This window comes from Diceros bicornis, chromosome 2 (genome assembly GCF_020826845.1).
Source record: "Diceros bicornis minor isolate mBicDic1 chromosome 2, mDicBic1.mat.cur, whole genome shotgun sequence".
In the NCBI taxonomy this organism is placed as follows: Eukaryota; Metazoa; Chordata; class Mammalia; order Perissodactyla; family Rhinocerotidae; genus Diceros; species Diceros bicornis.
Window position 1 is genome coordinate 3,514,386 of NC_080741.1, and position 11,684 is coordinate 3,526,069.

Below are 11,684 nucleotides of genomic sequence, written 5' to 3' on the forward strand. Positions count from 1 at the left end.
TCTGAAGTTGGCATGGGAAGGAAATCATAAACACAAAGGATGCTGTCATGAAATTTAAAGAAACATAAAATGTGCAGTGATTTGCATAGAAATCTAGAGAGGAACTGTTTTCAAGAAGCTTTTGTTATACATTTAATACCACAAAACTCAGAGTAATTGCCTACACTGGTGTGGTTCTATATACTTTACAAAATGATGTCACACCCAACACCTTATTTAACTCATTTACTGTTGACTTAATCCTGTGATAAAGGCATAATTATGTCCACTTTACCTGCTGACGAAACAGATAAATACACAAACTCACATAACCAGCGAATGGCAAACCAGTGTAGAGTAAGGTTAACAAAATGCCTTTCACTTTGACAGTTACAATGTTCACATCTAAACAATATTTTCTTTGAATCAGTGGGAGCAGAAGCCAGAGGATCAGAACCAAAGGTAACATTAACAGCTACCATTTGTGGATTATTTTGCCATACAGTAGGTGAAGTGCTTTTATATGCAATCACTAGCTCACTTAGAAAATGACACAAACAGCACAATATAAACAAATTTGCAGTAAACACATTCACTTTGAACTAATAAAGGAAAATCCTCCATAGTATTAAGGAACCAATGAAAACTTATATCACAATTTAAACGATTAAAAATAACTGTATAAAATATTATTTCAGAAACTGTATAAATTGTGCAGTTTGTTACATCTTTTAAAAAGTAGTTTAAAGCACATATATTCTGCAAAGACAATCTGACCAAAATTTAACTTTAATAGCAGAATATAAGCACTCTGGCTTCTCTGAAGGAAAAGCCTCTGACACACCTAAGTGTCAATTCTTGCTCCCAGTTTCTGGATCTAGGATCCATGATATTATTTCACTTCTCTAAGCTCCATTTCACTATGAAATAATAATGGATAAGCATATTGCCTTATAGGACTGTTGTGGGGTTCTTTATTGAATGCTTGACCTGAAATATCTACTCGGCAAGTGTAGAGGTACTTGGCAGAGAAAGGACTAAGCCCTGGAGAAGTCAACTCCTGCCTCAATGGACAGTATCCTTACCGCCCTTTCCTGCCTCCATTCTGTGGGAGTGAATCACTTCCTAGTGCACTGATAATATTTGTGCAGAAGAGGAAGCATAGCCCCCCGTCTTGTGAAAGCATAACAGAGATCATGAGAGGAAAGTCTTTAAAGGAAGGAAAAGAGGCTCTCGGAGCCTGCGATGAAGAAGCGCCATGGGCCATGGGATGAACTGGCTAACTTGGTAGCTGCATCCCATGAGAAAGAAACTGTTTGCAGGAGACGGTTTTGTGTTGAAGCAAGGAGTTTGGATTCTTGGCTCCCGACGTCTCATCTCACCAAGACTTTCTTGACTCTCGTGCAGCACAAAAGAAGCATAGCCACCGGCCTTCAAAAAATTATGAAAGTTAGCACAATTGGTATTTCTGTGAGAAGCAGCGCAACACCGACAACCAGTGATGAGAGGATCCTCTGCTTCCTTGTTAAGAAGAAGGATGAGAGTCAAACCCATATTTTTAACTTTTTAGTCCAAAGTCATTTTAGACTTCAAAAGTGTTTCAAAAATAGTAGGAAAGTTCCCAAATATGCTTCACCCGCCTTCTCCTAATGTTAGCATCTGACATAACCACCAGAGTACAGTGAGGAAAATGAAAATTATCATTCATACAACTAATCTACAGACCCTCTTCAAATTTAATTTTTCCCTACTAACGACTCTCTCCCTCTGGGAGTCAATCAAGGTTCCACACGGTCTTCACTTGTCATGTCTCCTTAGTCTGCACCAATCTTTAACATTTCCTCAGTCTTTTCTTTTTCATTTTTGTCTTTCACGACTTTGACCCTTTTGAAGGGTACTGGTGAATTATGTTGTTGTCTCTCCATCGATTTTGGTTGGACGGTGATTCCTTAATATTAGATGGAGGTTATTAATTTGGACAAGAGTACCACAGAAGGGATGTTGCTGTCTCCTCCTCTGTGCATTGTGTCAGGGAACATACAGTGTCATATGTCTTAGTACTTATGATGTTGCTCTGACCACTTGGTCACTGTGGTGTCTGCCAGGTGTCTCCACTGTAAACTCACTATTTTCCCTCTTTAAGTAGTAAGTATCTTGAGGAGAGATATTTTGAGATTCTGTAAATTGAAAATAAAAATGAAAAGTACATACTAGATAAATCACGGGCTAAAGAACGAATCAATGTGCAAGTTTAAAGACTATGATGATTAAACAATAATGACTACATTATTTATCCAAATATCCAGATTATTGTAGAAGTGGTAGTTTGGGGAAAATTTATAGTTTAACTAATTCTATTGAAACTACAGAAGAAAGGATAAGAATTATGAATCAAATATTTAACTTAATTTGTTAGGAAAACAGTAACAAAACGACTCCAAGAAAGTAGAAGATAGAACATAATGAAGATAAGAGAGGAAGTTAATTACAGAAAAGAAAGACACAGTAGAGAAGATGAACAAAACCAAGACTCCTTCTGTGATAAACCTTGTAAAACAGATTAACTTTTGAAGACAAGGATCAAAGTTACAGGTGAAAGTTCCAATAAACGAAAAGAATTAAACTAGAGATATGTTGGAAAATGGAGACAATCCAAGAGTCCTAGGATCAAACTTATGCAAATAAATATGAAAACTTAAAGAAAATGGACATATTCTTAGAAAAACATAACTGACAAAAACTACCTCCAGATGAAGTTGAAAGCCTAAAGAGTTTAAGAAATATTAAAGAAATTGAAGCAACAACCTTTTTTCCTCACAGACCTACAACAACTACAAGAAAAGTAAAATCATGCCTTGGAGTTTTTACAGATGAGTTCAACCAAATTCTCAAGAAATCGATGCCCACTATCTTATACAAACATTTCCAGAAAACTGTAAAAGAGAGGACGCTTGCTAATTCATCCTTTGATGCAGTATAATCTTGATGTCACCATCAGATAAAGACAAGGAAGGAAAAATATAGTCCAGTCTCACTTGCCATCACGGGAGCACTATATCAAGGCTGAAGTAGGTTTATCCAGGAATGCAATTCACCCCATTAACAAAACTCCATCAATATAGGAAAAGGCATTAATAAATTCAAAACTTTATCGAATGAAAACTAGAAGGGAAAATCCTTAATTAAATAAAAGTAATCTACCAAAAACCTACAGTAACTCTCTTGCTTATGAAGACTTAGAATTATTCTTTAAAAAATAGAACAGAAAAAGAAGGCTCACGTTATGCAACACTCAATTTTAAGTTCTAGCCAGTGCAAGAAAGCAAGGAAAATAAAGTTATAGGTTTAGAAAGGAAGGAGAAAAATGTCGTTGTTAGAGATATTGTCTCACAAAAAATTCAAAGGAATCTCATAAAACTTATCTAAAAATAAGTGAGTTTAGCAATGTCCTGTGCTATAAAATTAGCATACAAATATTAATATATATCTATTCACTAGTAACAGCTAGAAATACAGCTGAAATGAAAAACATCATTTATAACCAAAAAGATCTAAAGCACATCCACACATAAAAAACGGAGTGCTAGATAAACACATGATGGGAATCATGAAATTGTATTGAAAGATATTATAGAAGACCTAAAAATAATTGTTTTCATGGGTAGGAAGTCTCACTATCTTAATAACTACATCAATTCTATCCAAATGTATCTATGTATCATCAAAAAATTCCAATAAAAATGCAAACAATTTTTTTTAATTAGGCTTGACAAGCTGATTCTGAACTATGCGGAACAATAAAGTGCCATGAATAGTTACGATGCTTCTGAAAAAGAAGAGTAGGCTGGAGAACCCTGTCTTACAAGATATTAAGATTTACTATAAAGCTAAAACACTTAAAGCTGAGCACTACTGATTCAGGGCTAGTCAAACTGATCAACTGATTGGACTATGAAACCAGAAACAGATCTACATATATAAGTGCAGTACAAGCAGAGGTTGTTATTTCTCACAAATGAGACTGGATCCCTTCCTCATACCATACTGAAATCAATTTCGAGTTGAAAATTTAACTTGTGAGTAGCAAAATTTAAAAACATTTAGAAGAAAATATATTTCTGATCTTAGATAGGAAATTATTATTTAAATGGAGATGCAAAATGCTAGCCGTAAAAATAATTGATCAATTTTACTCCTTCATTATTAACAACTTCTAGTCATCAAAAATCTTCTTTAGGGGCCGGCCCTGTGGCATAGCGATTAAGCTCACACGCTCCACTTCGGCGGCCCGAGGTTCCCAGGTTGTATCCGGGGCACAGACTGAGGCACTGCTTGTCAAGCCGTGCTGTGGCAGCGTCCCGTGTAATGTAGAGGAAGATGGGCACGGATGTTAGCCCAGGGCCAATCTTCCTCAGCAAAAAAGAGGAGGACCGGCAAGAGACGTTAGTTCAGCACTAATCTTCCTCAAATAAAAAAAAAAAAACTTCTTTAGAAGGAAAAGAAGAAAAACAACACACTGAGAGAAGGTGACAAAGATTCAGAATGCTATATATACATGCGTTTGTGTGCAGAGATATGTGTGTGTGTGTTGCACAAATTCATCAGAAAAAAATAAGCAGTGGAAAAACAAGCAGAAGACTTGAATAGGCACTTCATGAAAGAGAAATACTTAAGAGCAGTAAGTACAGGAAGATAACCAAACTCATTAGCACTTAGAGGAATGCAATTAAAACCACAATAAGATACTATGTTACACAAACTTGATTGGCAAAAGTGAAGTTTAACAAATCCAATTATCAGAAAAGATGCAGATCAATGGGAATGCTCATACATTGCCTTGAGAATGTACATTGGTACTGCTATTTAGAAAATAATGTAGCATTAAATTTTCTAATTCAAAATTCTACTCCTACATATATATCTTAGAAAAATGCTTATATATGTGCACCTGGAGGCCTAGAAAAGCAATTTATAGCAGCATACTTTGTAACAGCAAAATAACAAAGAAAAAACACAAAACAAAAACCTAGGGGAAAAAAAACAAATCCCCATAAACAAAAGAACGGTTAAATACATTGTGGCATATTATCATAACGGGACACTTTACACATGAGTGAAAATGAATAAGCTTACATTCCATGCAGCATCTATGGCTACTAAAAATATGATTGAGTGAAAGTTATGTTGCAGAAGACTACATAAAGTGTAAGTCCATATCTTGCCCCCAAAATAAGCAAAACTAAGCATAGTGTTTAGGCCCTTGTACCTACACCTAAAAATATTTTTAATAAAAGAAAGAGAATTAGATACCCTCCAACCAGGATTTTAATTGTTTCTCGAGAGAAACAGAGACAGGATAGGAGAAACAGATAGATAAAATGTTATTGGTAACATTCAGTGGAAGTGAATATAATAGAGAATTCATGGTGTTTGTTGTATTACTAAGTTTTTCAAAAGAGAGAAAAGATAAAGAAGATGTGGTATATATACACAATGGAATATTACTCAGCCATAAGAAACGATGAAATCCAGCCATTTGTGACAACAAGGGTGGACATTGAGGGTATTATGCTAAGTGAAATAAGTCAGAGGGAGAAGGTCAAATACTGTATGATTTCCTTCATTAAGTAGTAGATAACAACAACAACAAACAAACACATAGAGACAGAGATTGGATTGGTGGTTACCACAGGGGAATGGGGGGAGGGAGGAGGGCAAAAAGGATAATTAGGCACACGTGTGTGGTGATGGGTTGTAATTAGTATTTGGGTGGTGAACATGAGAACATGATGTAATCTATGCAGAAATAGAAGTATAATGATGTACACCTGAAATTTATACAATGTTATAAACCAATGTTACTGCAATAAACAAAAAATTAAAAAAAAAAACAAAAGCAAGAGAGAGAAGATAAAGAAAGAAGGAAACAAATTCACTTTTGAAGGGCATGGGCAATCTGTAATCCGGGTGAGCCAGACATAGAGTCCATTTACCGCCTTTGTGCTCTCATAGGCTCTCTCCTACCCCAAACCCTGTGCTGCCCAGCCAAACTATTCCTCCAGCTCCCAGGGAAAAGGAAAAAGAAGAGACTTAAAAAAAAATAACTCCCTCAATGAGATTCATATTCCCTACACAAATAATCAAAATGCTACAGCTACTGACAGAAGTCTGCACAGCAAAAATGGAGGCGAAATGAAAGTAGCGGTCAGTTTATAAAGGGTAGCAGGAAATCCTGCACCGAGATTAGACTGTGACTAGGGGTCCAGTGTAGGACGCAGCAGGAAGCTAAAGGCCGGTCTTCTAAGAGGGCTATGTAGGAGCCCCGGTGCACAGGCACGGTAGTGCGGTGTGATGGGGGCTGGAAGGTATTCTGATGGCTAGACTGTGAAAGGAGAGGGGATTCTGGGAAACACAAGCTGCAGACTTTATCAGATGGACCATTAGCCAACCGATAATTGATCTGGCTTCTTTTCTAATGTGCACATTAGAAATTATAATGTATGTTATAAAATCCCTTCTAAGACGAGCTTTAGCTGCATCGCACAAGTTTTAATAGGTATGCGTTTTCCCTATCATTCAATTCAAAGTATTCTCTAATTTCTATAGTGAATTTTTTTGACTATAAGTTATTTAGTAATATGTCTATTACTTTCAAACAGATGGGAGAAAAATGGCTCTTTGCACATAATTTCTTTCTACATTTAAAAACATGTATGTGGTTAGTGTACTGTTGAAATTGTCATTTATAATTGCCTTCTGAAAAAAGGAGATTTGGCATAATGTCTGGTCTCAACAGAACAAGTTGGATATCTTGGTTGCTCTTGGGTCAACTGGCTTGTAGATTTACCCTCCACACACACACACAGACACACACAGACATACACACACATGCATTTCTTGCTACATTTTCAACTTTTTAACTTGATTGAACTGATTACACTTAATCTTCAAGATTCATCCTACAAGTATAAACCATATTTTAATCTTAGGGAAACATTCTAATGGATATTTACTTCTGTGTATATCCAAAATATTACGCCTTCACACACATATATATCCAAATACACAGACATTCGTAAAATTACTAGGACACCAGCAATTTGGTTAAATGCTTCCCTTTAGTCTCTGTGGAAATATTTCACAATTTTCCGGCAGATTTAACGGCCAAATAGTCACATGAACGGAAGAAGGTGGATGAGAAATGGCCCCACAGGCGACGGAATGTAACCTCCTAGACTCCCGACCCTGCCCTGCACACCGGCCCTTGTGACAGCCAGCAGGAAAGAGCCCCCGTCACCCCCTCCTGCAGACGCGGCGCAGGACCGGGTCTGGAGACCGCGGCGCGGGCGCCCGGCTGCGGGGGCTCCGCGCACACGGGGCGCCTCAGCGGAAGCAGACGCGGCCACTCCGCGGCGAGCAAGTCCCCGCCGGGTGGACGCAGAGGCTGCAGACGCGTCACGCCGACAGCACGGAGCGCGAGTGCTGCCGACGCACAGGCGGACGGACGGGAGCCGCGCCCAACGCGGCCCGGGGGGCGCCAGGCCGGGCGCAGAGCGCGGGCCCGGCGGCCTCCCGCGCCCGCGCGCCCCCGGGAGCGCGTCCAGGAGCCCCGCGCGGGACGGGCCGCGGGCCCGGGGGCGGCGGGGAGGGGCTCGGGCGGCGCCCCCCGGGCCCCGCGGGGGGGGAGGCGGCCTCGCCGGGGGCGCGCGGGAGCGTCCGCCAACCCGCGCGTCGGAACCTGGAGAAACCTACGAAGCTGGTTTCCGGTGCAAGTGAATTGCGGTCAATTTCAGTGAGGATATGTATGTATGTATGTAAAGTTTTCCATGCCTCTTCATGTGTATATACACATATGTGTATAAATCTGCAGATCTTCCTTGACTTGATGTGGGACCTGAGGTGACTTTGCTCACCCATCCTGGAGGAAGCCAATTTCTGACACCGGCTGTAGTGGAAGAGAGTAGGAATTTTACTGCAAAGTGCTGAGCAAGGAGAATGGGCAGCTAAGGCTGTAACCCTGAATTCCCAGAAAAGATACAAGCGAGGGTTTTTATTTGGGGTTTTGCGTAGGTACACTGTGAGTGTACAGTGGGGTGGCTGAAGCCTCCCTTAGCCTGGATCAAAGATGACAGGAGAACAGGGTATGTCTCATCGTTGAGGTGATTCATCAGGACACTTTTGAGTACATGGCAGGCTGTGATGGGACCTATGGTGTATTCAACTGGAAGCTCAATTCTTGCTGACGCCTGTTCCCCACAGAGAAGTAGACTGAAGGAAAGTTGATCAACTCTTCCTGTCAGAACATCATCAATGGCAGGAGGCCTTTTTTCAATGGACAGAGATTACTTTTAAGAGCTTGGAATATATCATGCTTGCTATGGGTTGACTTGTGTCCCCCATAAAAGATATGTGGGATTTCTAGCCCCCAGAACCTCAGAATCTGGCCTTCTTTGGAGATAGGGTCCTTATAGAGACAGTCAAGTGAAAATGAGGATGTTAGGCTAGGCCTTGATCCAATATGATTGATGTTCTCACAAATAGGAGAAAATTTGAACAGAGACGCGGACATAGGGAGAACACCATGTGATGATGGAGTTGTGCTGCCACAAGCCAAGGAACTACCAGAGGCTAGGAGAGAAGCCTGGAATATATACTTCCCCTGCCCCTTCAAAGGGAGCATGACCTGGAACATCTTAATTTCAGACTTCAAGCCTCCAGAACTGTGAGACAATAAATTCCTGTTGTTTAAGCCACTCGATTTGTGATACTTGGTTATGGCAATCTTAGCAAACTAATACAATGTTGGAATGGGTATCTGAGGAGAAGAAAACCTAGAAATTTCCTTTAGGATTAAGCACTGTTGACATACTTTGGAAATTACTTGCTTACGTGTTGGATATGTGTTTTGGAAATCTGTACTTTATATGTTTCCAGGAGGCTCAAGGCAGATTATCAATAAAAATAACAGATGATTGCAGAGTTTGGAGAGATGAAGTCAAGAATTTATTCTATCTAATTTCCCCAGGTGTTACAAAGGTGGATTACGGAAATAGATCAATGAGATTTGGTCTAAGGCACAAACTACAATACAAACCATTGTCCTGGTACCTAGAGAATATTTACCCTGATTCTCAAGTTCCATATCACTGTTTCTCTTTGGGCGAGATACGAAATGTGGAAACACGTCAATGTCTGCAAAACACAGCTAGGAAAGAGAACGAAGAGCTTGGAAATTTTAGCTGTCATGGCATGGGATGTAATCAGGTCTTCCCTTATACTGCCAATAAAGCAATTAGAACAGATGACTTTTGCTTGGAAGTTTCCAAACTTAACGGCTTGATCACAATGCTCAAATGCCACCACATAAAAGGCAACCAACATTGGGAGTGTGGCCAGTGAAACTAACCCTGTGGCCTGTGAACGGTAATCAGTGCCTGCATACAGCCCCGAAAGAGGATGGCCAGGTGCCCAGGGTAGACATGGCAATGGAAGGCTGCCCAGCAGTGGCTCCTGTGAAATGTCTCTCTTCCAGAAATGTTCTGAGACCAAACTTACAACATAAATAAACGATGATTGACTGGACTATGTTGGCATACATTTTTGCCACATTCTTAACTAGCAAAATAAAAAAAAGGAAAAGTGCTCTCCTGCTCTGTAGGATGTAAGGTTTTCAGGAATTAAAACAACTCCTTGAGCTTTTCTGCAGCTGTGAGCTAGCCTTCCTGTCCAAGGACGTGAACCTACATGCCACTGAGGCTGCACACTCACGCTCACAAGATTGAAAGAGTCTTTCATCAGGAATCGCTGTGAGGAATATTCAGACGGTGGGACAGTCCACAAAATTCACTCTCTGTTGAGCTGCGCCGTTCATGGTTTGCTTGCACATCAGTTATTTTTGCTGAGTGTATCATTAGTATTTTCTTCATAGTAAATGAAGAAAAAGAACTGGAACCAGTTCTCAAGTTCCATGTCACTATTTCTCTTTGGGAGAGATATGAAATGTGGAAACACGTCAATGTATGGATAACAGCTGGAAAAGATAACGAAAAGCTTGGAAATTTTAGCTGTCACGGTATGAGAGGTATTAAGGTCTTTTCCATAGACAATAAAGAAATTAAAACACATGACTTTTGCTTGGATGTTTTAAAACTTAATTACTTGACCATAATATTTAAATGAGTACTGAATCAAAAAGATTCAGTATCATGACAAAAACATTTTCACGACTTAAAAAATATATATATTAAAAGAGTTTAAAGGAAATTAAATTTGAACTATGAAAGTATAATTTGTTATAGGATCAAATTTCTGTATCAATTTTATAAGCCTCAGTCAGGAAAAATAAATGATTCCAGTGACATTCATTTTGTTTTCATTTGTGATATGCGTGGATGCTTTTTTCTCCTTTGAGTGCTGATATTGAGCTGAAGAAAAATGGCTTTTTGCACATGGTTAACTTCTTTCTACATTTAAAAAAATTACACAAGGAGCCAGCCCAGTGGCACAGCGGCTAAGTGCGTTCGCTCTGCTGCAGCAGCCAGAGGGTTTGCAGGTTCGGATCCCAGGGGTGCAGGGACACACTGCTTGTCAAGACATGCTGTGGCGTGTCCCATATAAAGTAGAGGAAGATGGGCACGGATGTTAGCCCAGGGCCAGTCTTCCCCAGTAAAAAGAGGAGGATTGGATACAGATGTTAGCTCAGGGCTCATGTTCCTCACACAAAAAAAATATTACGTGGTTTGTGGACTGTAGAAATTGTCGTTTTTAATTGCCTTCTGAAAATAGGAGATTTGACGTAATGTGTGGTCTCAACTGAACAAGTTCAGTATCTCGGTTGCTCTTGGGTCAACTGGCTTGTAGATTCCCCTCCACACACACATACACACACACACACACACACACACACACACACACACACACAGACATACACACACATTTCTTGCTCCATTTTTAACTTCTTAACTTGATTCAACTGACTATGCTTACTACTCAGGATTCATCCTACAAGCTACAGATTTGTTTTTACACCAATAAATCTTTGTTTTTAGTTTATGATTCCTCTCAACAAAACGCTTGCAGAAGTGATTTATTATTTGAGTATTTTGAGATAATGTATTTGACGGTTTTTTGGAAAACTTTTCTCGCTTCATACTCAGATGGGCTACATTGTTCAGGCATATTTGGATTAGATTGAATTATAATGATTATAATGTTGATCTGTTGCCTTTTTAAAAAAATAAAATTTGACTGAAAATGTGAAAAAAAAATGGCCTCTCAAAAGATATGAAATTCCAATCACTGTAAATGTTACCTTATATGGGAAGAAAGGAGGGTATTTGCAAATATAATTAAATTAGGGATCTTGAGATGGGGGATTCTCTTGGATTATTTGGATGGACCCTAAATGCAAACACATGTATCTCTCTGAGACCGAGGCAGAGGAGAAGGTCGTGTGAAGATGGAGAAGAGAAGAATTTGAAAATGCTGGCCTTCGAGATTACACTGGTCTGGCTACAGAGGAAAATGGCAGCCAGCAGATGAGAGAGGCGAGCAGCTCCATCTCGAGCCTCCAGAGGGAGGTGGCTCTTGCCAGCACCTTGATTTTGGCTCAGTGATACTACTTTTGGATGCCAGGCCCTCAGAACTCTGAGAGAATAAATTTTCCTTGTTTTAAGCTACCAAATTTGTGGTGATTTGTTACAACA

The 11,684-nt window shown here is 39.7% G+C and overlaps 1 pseudogene; it reads left to right on the forward strand.

Annotated features, from left to right (window-relative positions):
* The first annotated feature begins 1,224 nt into the window (after positions 1-1,224).
* LOC131411385 (polypeptide N-acetylgalactosaminyltransferase 1-like) lies at positions 1,225-9,545 on the forward strand (annotated as a pseudogene).
* The last annotated feature ends 2,139 nt before the right edge of the window (positions 9,546-11,684 follow it).